This window comes from Macrosteles quadrilineatus, unplaced genomic scaffold (genome assembly GCF_028750875.1).
Source record: "Macrosteles quadrilineatus isolate MER2022 unplaced genomic scaffold, UCM_ALF_1.0 Scaffold_1__1_contigs__length_201487025, whole genome shotgun sequence".
Classification (NCBI taxonomy): Eukaryota; Metazoa; Arthropoda; class Insecta; order Hemiptera; family Cicadellidae; genus Macrosteles; species Macrosteles quadrilineatus.
This window is the reverse complement of record NW_026542594.1, coordinates 147,425,646-147,443,086: the sequence shown is the minus strand read 5'-3', so window position 1 is coordinate 147,443,086 and position 17,441 is coordinate 147,425,646. Positions and strand designations below refer to the sequence as shown.

At 33.7% G+C, this 17,441-nt stretch overlaps 1 protein-coding gene across 1 annotated transcript in view; it reads right to left on the bottom strand.

Annotated features, from left to right (window-relative positions):
• Positions 1 to 15,627, bottom strand: part of LOC128986888 (neurexin-3) — a 77,892-nt gene extending 62,265 nt beyond the window's left edge. The window contains exon 1 of the mRNA XM_054407487.1: positions 15,492 to 15,627. The gene's annotated coding sequence lies outside the window, so the exon portion shown is untranslated. The remainder of the gene's footprint in view (positions 1 to 15,491) is intronic.
• Positions 15,628 to 17,441: the final 1,814 nt, after the last annotated feature.

The following is a 17,441-nucleotide window of genomic DNA, read 5'->3' as shown; positions in this document are numbered from 1 at the left end:
TGAAAAAGTGGATATTTTCGATATACAAGTGGTGTTGCATATATAAACCAGTGCCATGATGATATTTGTTCATCGCGTAGGAGATATATCGTTCGCGTAGGTAGTTCAAATCTGTAAACGCTGGTGGCTTTGGTTATGTGATTCGTGTGGGTTTAAGTTCTGAATAAATAATCGTTTATTGTTTTGCATGCCATTCTGAACTATTTCATTGTTTGATCCAGCTAAAAATGTAACAAAAACATTTTACAAACGTTTTGTTTTAAGTTTTTATACCTAAAATATATTGTAATATTTTATATTACTCATACATACCGTAGTAAATTAATTAGCACGTTTGAAGTAGCAATTAACGTTTGAAACCATTTTTCGCTTAGAAATATTTTTTCCACTGTTAAATATTATTCGCCGAATAAATGAAACGAAAATTCTGTCCATGTGTTATCTTCCTTCCTCTTCATTTTTTCTGGGTCTAAGCTTTATTAAATGGTATACGCTGTAATTGTTAGAAATGTTTGCCTCTGTGTAAAAATCTAAGCTCCGTTGACGATACATGCTTTTTACTCGTCCTTTTAATTCTCTATGTCTAGTGTACAGGTGTATTGATACGTTGGACTCTACCTAATTGATCAGTGTCCGTGAGTCAAAAGCTGAGCACTGCATATCATAACATCAGCTGTGTTGTCGATATACTGTTGGTTGTATCCCTTTATTCTTACAGTAAACTTCATTTCGCAAGGTAACGCACGCTACATACAAACATTTATATTTTAAACGTTGTAATATCAGTTTTAAAACAGTGTGAGTCCCTTTTGTCAAAAGCTGAGTTTCTCTTTTTTACGTGAGCTGTTCTGAGAATATCTCGACTTTTATCTTTCTATTTGTTCTCCGTGTTTTACTTTACAAGAATGTGGGTTTAGATAGGTTACATGCTGTAAACGGATCAATGATACTGCAATCTGTGTCTGTGCGTCGGAAGCTGAGCTCTGCTGGTAAACGTGAGTTGAGTCGACGATCTGTTCGATTTCTCCTTCTTTTTCTTTTCTATTTCCTAACATTTTCCAAAATCATTGTTAACCGGTAACTAGAACGACATGATATATTTCAATTGTATGCTTACATATTCAAACTTAATTTTACGATATTTACATTAAATTCTTGTCAGATATGATTATTCAAGAAGTTCAGTTTGGATATTAATCATTATAAAAAGAGAATATCTAGCATTCTTTCATGTTATTACATTCCTCTTTCCACCGAAATAAACCCGTTATTAAAATACTGATGATACAGGTAGACACGATTCTTGCTGATTATTCGTTCGAGCAATGTTTATTAAAGTATATTATGTATCACAGGAACTCTCAGATTTGGATTACTGTAGACTCATTTTGTGACTAGTGGAACATCTTACTAATATTATAAATCTGAAAGTTTGTGAGTTTGTGTGTATGTTTGTGTGTATGTTTGTGTGTGTGTTTGTGTGTGTGTTGCTCAATCACGCATAAACTACTGGACGGATTGGGCTGAAATTTGGCATGATGATAGCTCACATTCCCGATTAACATTAAAGCATATTCTTATCTCAAAAACCCTTTCGGGCTCCGCCCCAGTGGCTCTGTAGTTCCCCATGTTAATCTTATGATTTTTCATATTTAAAATGAATTAATGAATCTTAACAGCTGTTTCAATTAAACAAGTTGGTTCTGTTCTATGATATTCAATAGCATAAAAGTTAAAAGGATTACCAACAGGGTGCAGCACTATTAATTTTTTTTAAATATATGACAACAGCTAATTTCCAACCAAAAGGTGAGTGAGCGTAGCGAACGAACTTCAACCTGGAGGCGAGTTAGCGTAGCGAACGAGCTAACCTGAAGGCAAGTGAGCGCAGCGAACGAGCTCCAACCTAAAGGTGAGTGAGCGTAGCGAACGAACTTCAACCAGGACGTGAATGAGCCATGCGAATACTTATGAAGTTAAACGGGGCGAAGCCCGCGGGTACAGCTAGTCAATTATAATTTATCTTTATGAACTGTAATATCAGCAATTGAAATATAAATTTAAGGCGAATAAATTCTACGAGGGCGAATACACACGGAGGACGGTAAAGGCTTTGATAAATGAAGGGATATATTTGACAAGAATAATCATTTTAGTCAAAGATTTTAGTTGCCTGGTGTTTGTTAAATATTCTTACCACACTCGTCACAGCAAAATCTCCAGCTCTAGCTACAGGATACGATTGGAGACTGCCGCTTTCTGGAATATGCCAAGCTATCCGCATTTCAACTAATTTCTGTATTTTCCTTGTAAAATAAAAAATATGTATTTTAGAATCATGATATTTTGGTAGAAAATTGAACACTTTAATTAAATATTTTGTTATATGCTACAAATATTAGTTTTGTTTTTAGTCAAGCAGCTACATTACTCTACTTCCCATTTTATCAGTAATGTTATTTAAATGTGTTCAAAATGTCCGTATCGATATAACAAGTCTAAACTAAAGGATACAGCAGATAAAAAATTGTATTTCATTAATTTATTTTAAAACATACAGTCTTAAAAAAAACGTACCTAGACTCTGTACACCCATTTTCAAATGATTTGTTCTATGATTGAAGGTTATATTTTTAAATGAAAATTGTTGCAAGGGCTTATGGGAGAAATAAGGGTTGAATAAAACAGCCACGACTCAAGGATAACTACGAAACATGGCTTTCCTTAAACTGTTTCTGATGTCTTCCTGGCCTGTTTACTGATTGGTTCTGCTTCAGAGCAAACTATGATGCATTATTTGCATCATCATATCTTATCACGAGTCAATCTTAATTCATATCATGCCTTATCAAGTTATTATCACGACAATTATACAGAATAAATCATCTAAAAGTACACATTTTACTTGGTGTATCTGTTATAAATAGTATGTCTAATATCTAATTTCTGCCATTTGTATACATGGTGTCCCGGAACTCTCTACCAATATTTTAGGGCATTGTTCCTGGGTAAGAAACATATCCAAATATCATATTTAAATTGTCCGGAAGTCCTTATTTACTCAGATAGCCGCCATTTTGTTTTTTTCACTTATTAATTTGTTTCTGAAGATTGGTTAAACATACGAAGTTGAAACTTTGCACAAACATTTATGACAACTAGACAAAGCTACAAAAAAATTATGACGATTTTTCAAATTCATAAAACAAAATGGCGGCTGTTTAAAATTTTGTTTCTTAAATTACCGTCAACAGGGGTTACTTTGCTCCACTAATTCAGATGCCACCTTTAATGATTTATAAATTAGATATGGCAGTTTTAGTGATACGTGACCGCTTTCAGCATGCGCTGCAACTAATATCCGGCGGTCACGTATCACTAAAACTGCCATATCTCAGTTAATACTTGTCCGATCTTAAAGGTTAAGGTGTCGATCGATTTGTAATATGATTGCCTTAAAAAAGTTATTCTTGTAAAACTTTTGTAACATCAACGGTTTTCGAGTAATTTAAGAAACAAAATTTTAAACAGCCGCCATTTTGTTTTATGAATTTGAAAAATCGTCATAATTTGTTGGTAGCTTTGTCTAGTTGTCATAAATGTTTCTGCAAAGTTTCAACTTCGTATGTTTAACCAATCTTCAGAAAAAAATTAATAAGTGAAAAAAAACAAAATGGTGGCTATCTGAGTAAATAAGGACTTCCGGACAATTTAAATATGATATTTAGACATGTTTCTTACCCAGGAACAATGCCCTAAAATATTGGTAGAGAGTTCCGGGACACCCTGTATACAATTATACAGGGTGTCCCGGAACTCTCTACCATTATTTTAGGGCATTGCTCCTGGGTAAGAAACATACCTAAATATCATATTTAAATTGTCCGGAAGTCCTTAGTTACTCACACAGCTGCCATTTAGTTTTTTTCAGTTATTAATTTGTTTCTAAAGAATGGTTAATTATACTAAATTGAAACTTTGCACTAACATTTATGACAACTAGATTATGACGACTACCAACAAATTATGACGATTTTTCCAATTCATAAAACAAAATGGCGGCCTTTTAAAATTTTGTTTCTTAAATAACTCGAAAACCGTTGATTTTACAAAAATTTTACAAAGATAACTTTTTTAAGGCAATTTAAATACAAATCGATTGACACCTTAGTTTTTAAGATTGGATGAGTGTTAACTTAAGATATGGCGATTTTAGGGATACGTGACCTCTGGAGGTTAGGTGGAGCGCATGCTGAAAGCGGTCACGTATCACTAAAATCACCATATCTCATATATTGTAAATTTATTCTTAATACAGTAATCTGTTTTATAAGCATATTCAATTAACCATCAATTGTATATTATCCTGTTATTTATTTAACTCTGATCAATTTTACCAATCATTATTGACAGTACCCAAGGACATTGTTTCTGATAATTGATCACGGGTACTGATGTTTATTTATTTCGCAAAAGCTACAACGGCGATTCAACATTATTTTCACTGAAAGTTAGTTACAAAGCCCAGATGTTTTGTTAGATTGTGTTTACCAAACCAAGTTGAGTCGGACTAAGGATATTAGCGCTGACGAAGTGCTCGGCAAGCCTGATCAATATCACGATGACCAAGATTGCTCTATATATCTCGAACAGTTTGTTAATTATCTGTCGAGATCTCTTGTCAGTACGAGCTTGCTTGAAGGCCTTCACTTATGTACTGAAGTATATGTGTGAATCCATGTTTTTTTCACCAAAACAAACTGGAGTATAGTGTGGTAGTTGTAAGCCGTTTTACAAGACTACATCCAAGAAAAATGAACACAAATTAGTGTAATGAAAAAATAAATATTTTTTATATCAAAACAATGATAAATGTATGTTTAACAGTGTAATTTTTACTGTGTTTAATATTGTGTGTTTAATAGGTTGTGCAGCATTATTGTGGTAGTGGAACGCAAAATAAAAGAAAGAATAGTTTGAAAACGTTCTGGTTAATCAGTAGTCATACATGCATGAAAGTAAACTTTGAGTAAGTATTTGGTGAACGTTTACACAAATTTATCAGTTCTCATTCAATAGTCCAAATAATATGATCCTAACAAGCTGCACCAACCACTACTAATATATTGAATGTGTCTTTGAATAAGATTAGAATATTATACACAATGGGGCTTTTGAAAGGCTTTTAATCAATGCTCACATAAAAGAGCGCAGCGTTTTGTAACAAAGAAGTTATTTGATTAACATATTAATTAATAGTTGTGGCATTTGTGAAAGTAACAATTAATTGGATTTGATTGTTGTAAAGACTAATCCTATACATGCAGAGCAAACATCTTTGATAACTCAAATTGGTGCTCAGAGAGAATGACTAAGAGGATTCAAATACGATCCCCGAAACAAACCAAGTTTATCCTCCCCCTTTACAGCAATTATCGCTGTCAATTTCCAACAACAAGATTACATTGGAATTTTTAAACAAGTTTTACAGGTTTATTTTACTAATAGACTTGTTGTCACAGTCGCCATACTTTTGTCACACGATAGCTTATTGAAGCTCTCAGTTTTGCATGCTGCTGGATTTTTACATAATGTTTGGATCATTATTGACAACAGATTTAAGTTGGAGGGAAATCAACAGTTTAACAGTTGGCATGTCAGATGTGGTAGGAAATGTTGGCTATTTCTTGCAGAGTCATCCCCTTATTAGGGTTGACAAGGACAAACGAACCCGTCCCTGTATCTTGTTAGGACAAACTGCCTGAAGCTGCTTTTAGCTCAAGAAACCGCACAGAGAATTATATGGCCTTTCATAGCAATGCTCGTGACACTTAAGTAAATCATACTGTGTAGCTTAGTCTTAAATACCACCTCGACACATTCCTAGCTAATCCTATTAAATGTATTTTCCATTTCATCAACTTGTTTTGTACAATTATGTCATGGTCATATTACGTTAAACCTCATGTTAAATTCATTAGTAAGAAAACATAGGCTAAACTCAATTAAAGTAACTTTCAGTCAATTAAACAGAAATATCTTATTTCAAGGAATTAATCTAATCTCTTTCACAGATCCATAAAGGACAAACTCTCCAGCGAGACAGTAAATAACCAATACTACGAGAACGGTCCATAGTCACGAATTGGAATCGACGAACGTGCTTTTATAAAATTTGACATAACTTAATTGAATGATGGATTTAAATTCCACAATTAACGACCCCAAATTTGTACCAAACTTATGTAGAATTTGTTGTACATAACTTGATGTAGGTACAAAGTGTGTTCCCAACAATTTTTATAATACCTGCCGTACTAGGTTACAAAAAGAATACGAAACTGTTGCTAACTATTTAATATAGGTCCATTTTATAGGCCAGGTTCTAGCCTGGAACTGTTTTACACATTACTTTAGACTAGTCCTAGAGGGTCGTGGCTTCATCACATAGATAAAACCCATTAGTGATTGGCGGGATTTGACCCAGGACCTTGGGCTCTGAAGCCCCGAGCTCTACAATTAAACCAGCTCGCTCCCTCAATAAAACATAGTACCATCAAGAATTCCATACTATTCCTGGACACTTACGACAACATCCCTGCACAGCTATTATTGTAAAAGACCAATAATTTTAATTTGTTTACCTTCTTTTAAGAGATTAGTTAAAAATAATGTTTACATCTATTGTGCCTGAACAAAGTAAAAATCCATCTTAAGAATCTATACCAAGAATTGCACTATCAAATTGCAACAGGTTGGCTTTAAATCAATGTAAGCAATTCTTGATAAATATCAAAACAGTTTTCTTTTTATGAAGAAATAGTTGACTAGAGTGTAAGTGAAGTTTGTCAGAGGACACAGCAAAGAAGCAGCAAGAGCAGGGCATTGACAGCGAATCACGGATCAAGGGTCATTAGTTAGCCTTTCATTGGATGACACTCTAATGCAACTTGTGCTTCGAGCCAGTTTTCCACTGCCTCAGTTCCAAGGACACTCTTAAAAACATTTCATAAGATTGAACACATTGCAGCAATGTATATAAAATACAAGCAGATGTATTTGTGGAATCTTCTGTTTGTATAGTTAAAGACCTATGCTTTAACGTTTAGTCTTTGGTTAAAAACCAGAATCTGGCAGAAGGAAATTTGCTCTACTTAAACTGGAATGGATAGTTTCTACCATGCACAAATAATGTGGGAGTATTTTAGTCCACAGGGCTAAGATAGTAAGAATTTTCGAAATGTATTACGTCTGTGTTTTGACGGGTAACTCAAGAATGTTCTGGTTTCAGCTTCACTTTAAACTTTTACTGCATTACATTTTCTTACCATCATGTAATTGATGATTTAGTTTTACTGCCAGAAGATTTAAAGAGAATAAAGGTTTTGTAAGATATATTGTGTATGTTTTTATGAAATGTTATTATTTTTTATAATTGACAACTGATGTATAATTGTAACAATTGTAACTATTCAGAGATTAAATTACTAAGACTATAACTATAAAATATTGGAATTAATGTCTTTATTTCCTTTATTAATATATATATAAAAGATGCGATTATAATAAAGCGAATTTTGCGCACAAATAGCATCTTGTATATATATTTTTGGATTTTTTGGAACCCCTACAGGGTTCCATTTCTAAGCAAAACGAAAATCGAAAACCAATTTAATTAGGCAAATAAAACTGTTGATGTAAAAAAAAATAATTGCTTTTAGATCTTCAATAATAAAGAGTGATACTTGATACTTGATACTTGGTTGCTTCATCTTTGACCAACAAAGTTGGATTGATTGCGTCTTATTTACATTAAAAACATTTAAACACAAAACATATATATACAACTAAGCAACAATGGCGGGTATGGCGGTATTATTTACAAAAATCAGAGGCTCGTCAAAGATTTCTTGCCAGGAGTAAAGCGGTCTACTAAGCAAACTCTGGCGTAGTGATATACATACCTCTATCAGATTATTATAGTAAGAAACATAGCCTATTTAAAATTCATTTTCATAAAGTGGTTTGTCTCTTGTTTCAAATATGACCGTGGTTAAACATTCAACTGAAAGATAAGCTGTTCACATTTTAATTTACATTCAAGCTGTTATAAAAAAAGTTAGTAAGTATTTCTGTGTATAGTCAATGGTATTACTGAATATTTTTTAGCAAACTCTAAAAAAATCAAACTCTAATGGGACGATGCCCTAGTGGAAACAGCGATTTTAGTTACCGTTCATCACTTTGCTAGATCATAAGCTTTACAATGCCACCTTAAAAATCGATTGAATTGGATAACTGAAAAGCGGAGGTAATGTATTACGTATATAGATTTTTCACCACACTATGATGTTTTTGGCTGTATTGCATACGTTGATTGATGGCTGAAAGTTACGTTTTGCTGGCCATGCCAGCTGTCATCGTAATTTGGGGACCGAGCAGGTTTTTACAGGCCGGGGCCGCAAAATCAGCTGTCCGCTTACTTATGAATGCTTTTTAAATACACAATCAAAATCCATAGCATTGCAATATAATTGTGTTATTGTCACCGTTGCCTAGCAACTATTTATTTTTATTTTTGCTGACTCCTCAAATTATTTCTTCACATAACCTTAAAGTTGTAGTTGTGTTGACTATCAGTGTGCATTATTATAGTGGTGAATAGTGGTAATAGGGTATAGTGTGGTGAAAAATAGCGTTCGTACCACGGACCGAAATGGTTTTGCAGCCCTCGATCGATTTAAGTTCTCGACTTCGTCTCGAACTTAAAAACTATCTCGAGCCAGCAAAACCTCATTTTCGGCCCTAGGTACGAAATATACTATTTTATTCATGTATTATAAACATCTTTCTTTATGATTTTAATATTTTGAAATTAATTGTAAATATTTCCGTGTAGTTAAGTATCAGATAGATAAAGAAAGTTTAGGTTTTTACATTTGATCAGATAAAAAGTCAAAATGAAAGTAACTTTAACAGATAAACAAGCAGAGCTATCCAAAGTTATGTCTTACTCTGTTTATTGTTAATTAAACGTATCCGCTTACCTCAAATACCACCTCCAAGATGGCGCCTAATGCTGATCGTTAACACTTTCGTTTAACTTTTGCCATTTCTACATTCGTATCAATTCTACTCTTTATTTAAATGTGTTTTTTTAATTAGTTGTTTTATTGAGTTAGATTCCGTATGATTTACAATGAGAAATTCTACATCATGCTAAAAAGTCAGTCAACTTAACACAACAAATAATGGCTATTAGTAATCTATGGTCAATAGTAACAACTGATGTTTTCCTCTTTGTAATGTATTTTGTAATTTGCTAGTATACTGTGGATGGCTTGTTACTGTAACACTTGTAACATAGTAGTCTTTTGTTTACTTTTCCCTTGTTATTTTGTTCAATTAACACAGTTACTTGACAACCTATAAGGTCAATCTTAAAGGTTTAGTTTTTCAAATAAGCTGTGTAGCGAAATAAGAATTTTCCTGAGATAGTGCCTGTTTAATCACGTTTTTAGGGCCATAAGTCCTTATTTTCGAAATTTAGTCGAAATCCTAGCCGCTGGATTTCGAGATATATTGCAGACAGACATTCAAACACACATAGCTCGTATTACAGTTTAAGATGTATAATTTTAAAGCTTAATGATCTAGCGCACCTGCGAATTGTAATATATAATGTAATTTCCTTCAAGGCCTCGTCCCCCTGGCGTTTGATCTATTTCTAGACTTCACAGTCAAAGATCTAGCCAAATTCCAAAACCTGTTATTTCTATTTTCACAACTTTCCAGTATTCATAAAAAACTGATAAATTATAGGTATAGTAATAAAGATATTCTTATGATTTTTTCTTCTAAAATCATTTAAAAAATCACGTTTTTAGATTTATATAGTGCTTTATAATCACAGGTAATTAGTTTTTTTTATAACAAATATTTAACTGTTGGACATAGCTGGTTTTAGAAATGGGAAAAATTTACTGGTTTTGGAATTTTATATGAAGCCATGTGTTTTCTAGTCAATTTCTAAACCCTGTTAACACCATTTCCATTTCCATAACCTGTTAAAGAGAGGAGTCAATACATGCAACGTTTCCAAGGCACCAAGCATGATTTTAAAGTTGAAGGAGCCCCAAGGCGAAGTCTCCCTAATCGATCTCCTACCTGTGACCTTTGCTGTTCGCGCTGAGTTCGATGGCTTATCGCTAGTTTGTGTTTAAACACTGATTTATCTCAAATATGCCTTACTTAAAACATGTCCAAACCAATTTTCTTTGAAACATTTTAGTTTACAGTCAAAATAATCAATTTACAAATACAAAGACACGTTAAAATAATATTATTATTTTTTGATTTTTTTTTTTCAATCCAAGTAGTGTTGATTCCGATAAAGCTGAAAAACATTGGAAGCGAATTTTACCACTTCATAAACCAAAACAACAAATAAGTAAACTCAATGGATTGTAGCAGTGAAAAAATACTCAATAAATAATAATGATTGTAAAGTGGGAAATATCAACATCTAATGATATTTTAAACAACTTGAGTCTAAGTAAGTTACAATTTCTTGTTTTCCAATTTACCAATAGATTAGGTTCCATTTAGTTTTAGGGAGCTTTTTCTATAAAAGTTACATTCCAGAGTAATTAAAACTAACAAGGAGGAATGCATTGTGGACAATGGTGAAATACGGTGTGCGGTATATTCAGGTTTGAATATCAATGTAAATTGTATAATTTGAACACGATTAATTTGCAAACCTAAAACTAGACTTAATCAAATTGCTGTCATGATTGAAACATATATGACATTACTGGTGAATTGGAAAGTTCGTAGAGAAGGTTAACTGGTTTCTACTGGTAGCATTCTCTTGGATTTCCTGCTCCAAAAAAGATGTATAACAAATATTTATGTTTTGAGAATTTTTTATGTTTAAAATGTAGAAAAAATTTAGAGTTTTATTTCTCCTTAGTAAAACATAGGAAATAGCCTACTTAAATTGTATCGTTTAGACCAAAAATACAAACAGAACATTTTCAAAATATCGTTTTACAAACGTATCGTTTTGCGAGAAGCTTCGGATATGAATAATGTAATAAGCAGCCTCTAATGGGCTTCGTTGGATTGTAACGGCTAATGGCTGTCGTAAAGGACGGCTATGAACGCTTTATAAAGGCGTTTTAAAAGTGAAGATTACAAGTAAAAATGATCAGGGAGGTGTTAAACCAAATGTCACTGTCGGTGCCAGTGTTGATTATTATATCAACACCATTGAATATAAATATACTGTACAGTACGATTTCTTTGTTTGTGTTCCAATATGAATTTATAGGATTCCATGTTTAATTATAGAAAAATATATGATAAGAAATAAAAATTTTTCGCTTAGTTTGAATATTTTCTAGCAAGGAAATTACGGAAATAAAGGCGAGGTATTTGTAAATAAAAAGACTGTGTGGATAACCTGCAACATTTGAAGCTAAACCATCCTACAAAAATATGATTTAGCAATTGAAACACTTATTTTTTAAATGATTGTGGCCTTTTAAATTGAAATCAGTGATTAAAACTAAATATACTATTAGCGATAATTTAACGTCATAAATCTAATGTTTATAATAGTATATTTCGTACCTAGGGCCAAAAATTGCGTTTTGCCGGTTCGAGAAAATTGTTTAAGTTCGAGACGAGAGCTTCTTTTTTTGAAAAGATCGAGATCTGCCTACCCTTCCGGCCCGTGGTACGAACGCTATCTTTCCCTACACTATACAAAATTGAGAAAATATATACAATATGCACATGCACTCTAACAGTCAATACAACTGCAACTTTCAGGTTATGTGAAGTATTTAGATGAATCAGTAAAAATAGTAAATAGTTGCTAAGCAGCGGTGACAATAAAACATGTATTTTACATTGCAATGCATGGATATAGCTTGTTTATTAAATATAGAAAATTAATGTTTTAAATAACCAAGCAAACAGCTAATTTTCGGCCCTAGGGCCGCAAAAACCTGCTCGGTCCCTAAAAGACGATATCAAGTGGCATGGACAGCAATACGTAGCTTTCAGCCTCCAATTATCATTTGTAAAACAGCTAAAACATCGTAGTGTGGTAAAAATATATTTTCAACTGGTCCGTATGGTATATATTGGGTAACTTGTTCCTTAGATCAAGTTCTTTCCGCTTTATGTAATGTTTGTATTACAAAATACCACCATAATCTTAGTAATTATTAAATGTTCATATATTTTTTACTAGAACATTATATGTTGTTTTTTTTACATTAGTAGTACATAATAATTTTATAACACCAGATGATGTATCTGTTAAGTTTATCACCAAGTACAGTAATGTGAATATATTTAGCAGATCATACGCAGCAGCAGACGATTGATTGTCCCCCAGGGAGAGAAGAACACCACTGTGGCTGAAAGATCATCTCGGAAACATTTTTTCATTAAGACCTTTAATTATTGTTATAATATAATTTCTAGAAATTTAGGTTTTAGTATTAACTTTTTTGCAAAAACCAGGCGAACATTTTTATTTTTTTACTTTAAGAACGATATGGTTAGTAGGTGAGTTACGATAAAGAATTTGAAAAAGCTGAAAATTTTAAATAAAAATTTAAGTTGCCCTACTTGTTTTTGTAGTTTAATTTCACCAATAAAAAGCTTAGACGGCTTTCAAATATAATACTTAACAAAATACATTACAGTTGTTTTATTTCTTTATAGAACTAGATAGATAGAAACTTTACCGGTAAACTGGTAATCTGGTAAACGGGTAACCCGGTATACCGATAAACCAGTAAACCGGCAACCCGGTAATTTGGTAGCCCGGTAACCCGGTGAACCGGTAAACCAGTAAAATGGTATAACTGATAATCCGGTAATTTGGTAAAACGGCTTACCTTTACCGGTAAACCGGTAAACTGGTAATATTCCTGAAGATGGCTTTACTACTAAAAACGTAATATTCAAGCAAGTAGTTTTGTGATTAAATTGTTTGTTTTAGTGTTTATTTTTAAAAAGGGGTTTGTTCAGATTAGGTTAGGTTAGGTTAGGAAGATTTTGTTGTTTAAACTAATTGTTTGGAAGTCGATTTGTTGGTGTGGTCGGTATGACACCGAAGTATAAATTTACTCAATATAAGATACATACAGCTAGAATATGGCTGGACTGCTTTTTTCTAAGGCTGTATGGAAAAAGTTGTACTGTATTCTATTTTCGACATAGAGTCAATATATAACACGACCAATTTGTTTTCTAAATTCATGTCTTATTTTGCGGCGCGTTGAGCCGCACGGGTTCACTAGTTAAAAAGAATGAAAATTAAAAAATATTATTAAGTATCAAAATAAAATAAAATATCTATCTAAAACGTCAAACTTACTTTAATATTGGATACAGGATACAATGATGTGGAAAAGTTAATCCACCCTGACATAAATATAATTATCACAAGAAACCTCAACGGCTTCACCTCAGTTTTATTATAACGTAACATTTCGCTACTTCCACCACACCCCTCTATTTTCACCACCTTGTACCTCTCACATACCTTTTGTTTTATCCATTCTTCTTTTTGTTATTATTCTTTCCAACTAAGTTATCTTTTACTGTACATTTTTTACTCATTATCTCCCATTATTCTTAAATATTTTAGTAACAATTTTAAGCTAATTTTAGTTTTGTAATTTAACATTTAACATAATGTTACTCGATATTATGGAAGAAGAAACTTTCGTGTGGTACTAACTTAACTTACTAACGTTACATTACCTAAACCATTTCTTAGTCCTTTCACATTATGTCCTTCTCAGTTCAGTTTATGAAATCCTTACACTATTATGGTTTCATCACACCTTTTTATGCTAACAGATTTTTTACTTATTTTATTAAAACGTAATAACTCAATCGAATTCAAAATATTTGTTACTACATTACAGATTCCTGATATTAAAAATCAATTAACTGAATTAACACTGCAATTCCCCAGAAGATCACTTATCAACTGATGGAGACGTCGAGTTTTCTTCTTCAGTTGATGGTCCCGCGAGGCGCTGTCACGTTTGCATTGATAAGCCGGGAGTATTTAAATTTAAATCAACTTCAACAAACTTAAATTGCGTTTAAATACAATAAACTTGTTTAATGAAGCTTGATGTTGAAAAATATAATAACAATTATTTTTTTTAGATATGGAAACAGATAATTATGAATAACAGCCTCTGACCAGGAAAAATTGCGTTAAGTGGTTGGGTTTATATATAACTATCATTTCATCCCATTTATTTAAACTTGTACATACGTATAGCACGTTCATTCGGTGAATAATAAATTAATCTCCCAGTTTTCTTATTCAGAACGTGAATTCGTTTTGAACCACACCATATTATTTCCTGGAAAACTCTTGAGTTTAAAGGAGGTATAGTTAAAACACATTTCCCACTGTTGTTTCACAGTTCATATTCATGACTGCCTCAAGGCTTAAAATCTTCATGGATATTTTAGTGTTTGGATAATACATGCTGAGCTATCCGGGTAAAATTTCCGATTGGATTTAAATATTCTTCATTATTACGGTCTATTAGTAATGAAAATTGTAGTAATGAACATTAAAAACAAACTGTCCATAGCTATTTAAAGTAAAGAAATACTACTTATCAAGATATTCAAATTAAATAGAAAATGTATTAAAATCAAACTATTTCTAGAATCACGAGGCAGTTCAAAACGCAGACATTGTGTTACCAACCAGGGTTGTAAGCTAAATTAATCTCATCTGTTAATCGGATTGTTTCAGTTAATTTAAGCTATCGAACGCCAGCGTAATGGCTTTACGCTCTTGTAAAGATGATTTAATTTTTTCGTTGCAAACGAGCTCCCAGATAATCCCCGAAGATTGCAACTATTTGCATTCTATAGTCCATAAAGTGTTAAGTGCAGTGACAGTCGGCCTACAGTAGTTGGATTAGAAAATGTTGAAAGTTAATGGGCATTTAAACTCTCAGGAGAACTTAACTAAAATCTAACACTTTTAAGTCAGTACAGTATTTTACTGCACTTGTTTTATTGACAGTAAAACTACTTATCCGTAAAGGATGAATTTAAGGTAGTGGGTATCAAACATTTTGGTTACAAACAACTTTCTTTGATAGTTTAAAGATCTTAAAATAGAATGAAGAATTATGTGCCATCTCTTAAAATCAGACAGCAAAAGAACATTTCTGACTTATAATTTCGTTCAAATTACACAAATCTACGCAAGTGGTTAACCTTTTAGCTGTTGTCAAGATTCATCAAACACTGAGACAGTTCTCATTGAATACGAGACTATAATGGTTAAACGAGGCAACAACGGTTTCTAGACCTAAACGCACAGCATCATAATACTTACTAGACACATTTAATGTGTTTAGTATGTATGCAATTTTTACATAAGTATGTAAGTTTTTTATACAAATGAAACGCAGTGTTACCTTTTTCACAAAAGATTCCCTCGTAGTCTAGGTTTCGACACTCGCAGATCGGCCCACTGTCTGTGGAGATGCAGATGCCACCATGTTGACAAGGGTCATGCTCTTCACATGCGTCCGTTGTGTTTCCTCGGATACCCTGCAACATGATAAATCTCTCAATAATCTCCAGTACCATGAGACTGATCAGCCCACTGTTTGTGGAGATGCAGATGCCGCCATGTTGACAAGGGTCATGCTCTTCACATGCGTCCGTTGTGTTTCCTCGGATACCCTGCAACATGATAAATCTCTCAATAATCTCCAGTACCATGAGACTGATCAGCCCACTGTTTGTGGAGATGCAGATGCCGCCATGTTGACAAGGGTCATGCTCTTCACATGCGTCCGTTGTGTTTCCTCGGATACCCTGCAACATGATAAATCTCTCAATAATCTCCAGTACCATGAGACTGATCAGCCCACTGTTTGTGGAGATGCAGATGCCGCTATGTTGACAAGGGTCATGCTCTTCACATGCGTCCGTTGTGTTTCCTCGGATACCCTGCAACATGATAAATCTCTCAATAATCTCCAGTACCATGAGACTGATCAGCCCACTGTTTGTGGAGATGCAGATGCTGCGATGTTGACAAGGGTCATGCTCTTCACATGCGTCCGTTGTGTTTCCTCGGATACCCTGCAACATGATAAATCTCTCAATAAACTCCAGTACCATGAGACTGATCAGCCCACTGTTTGTGGAGATGCAGATGCCGCCATGTTGACAAGGGTCATGCTCTTCACATGCGTCCGTTGTGTTTCCTCGGATACCCTGCAACATGATAAATCTCTCAATAATCTCCAGTACCATGAGACTGGTCAGCCCACTGTTTGTGGAGATGCAGATGCCGCTATGTTGACAAGGGTCATGCTCTTCACATGCGTCCGTTGTGTTTCCTCGGATACCCTGCAACATGATAAATCTCTCAATAATCTCCAGTACCATGAGACTGATCAGCCCACTGTTTGTGGAGATGCAGATGCCGCCATGTTGACAAGGGTCATGCTCTTCACATGCGTCCGTTGTGTTTCCTCGGATACCCTGCAACATGATAAATCTCTCAATAAACTCCAGTACCATGAGACTGATCAGCCCACTGTTTGTGGAGATGCAGATGCCGCCATGTTGACAAGGGTCATGCTTTTCACATGCGTCCGTTTTGTTACCTCGGATACCCTGCAACATGATAAATCTATCAATAATCTCCAGTACCATGAGACAGATCGGAACACTGTCGGTGCAGATGCCTCCATGTTGATAAGGTTAATGCTAATCTAGTAGGTAGGTCTTCTGTATTTCGTCGGACATCATAAAAAAATTAATATAAGGTATAGCAATACATTTTTTCTTCGTTTGACCAACGAAGGTGTCATTTTGTAATATCTTAATAACTAACGGATACAGAATAAAAATGTAATTCAATAATTAACTTCTCCACTTAAACTGGTTGTATTGGTAAAAAGTATCTTGTTAAATTGTATTTATAAGATGGCCAAAAATAAAAATAAAGGCTATTCCCAACGTCAACAGCTCCTTCGAATAATATAGGTTTGCATACTTATTTAAAATCTCATGAAATTCAAATTCTGATTATCTTAAACCCAGCTATCGTGCTTGCAGACAAACACGAACACAATGAATTCGATATACAGTGTGTAAATTAAGTCTTGAAACAAATCTGTATTTTTTAAACCGTAATAGATAGAAATATTCTGTTTGTGGCGAAGATTCATGCTCAGGGGTTTAAATAGCAACCCCGATTGAGTGACCCCCTCATTTTGAAGGGCTTGTCAAAAGAAACACAATGACGCAAACCCGAGGTGGACATATTACCCCTAGCCAAAATGATAGGTATTTCAAAATGGGCGATTTTTCACATAAATCTAATTTTTGAATACCCGTCATTTAGG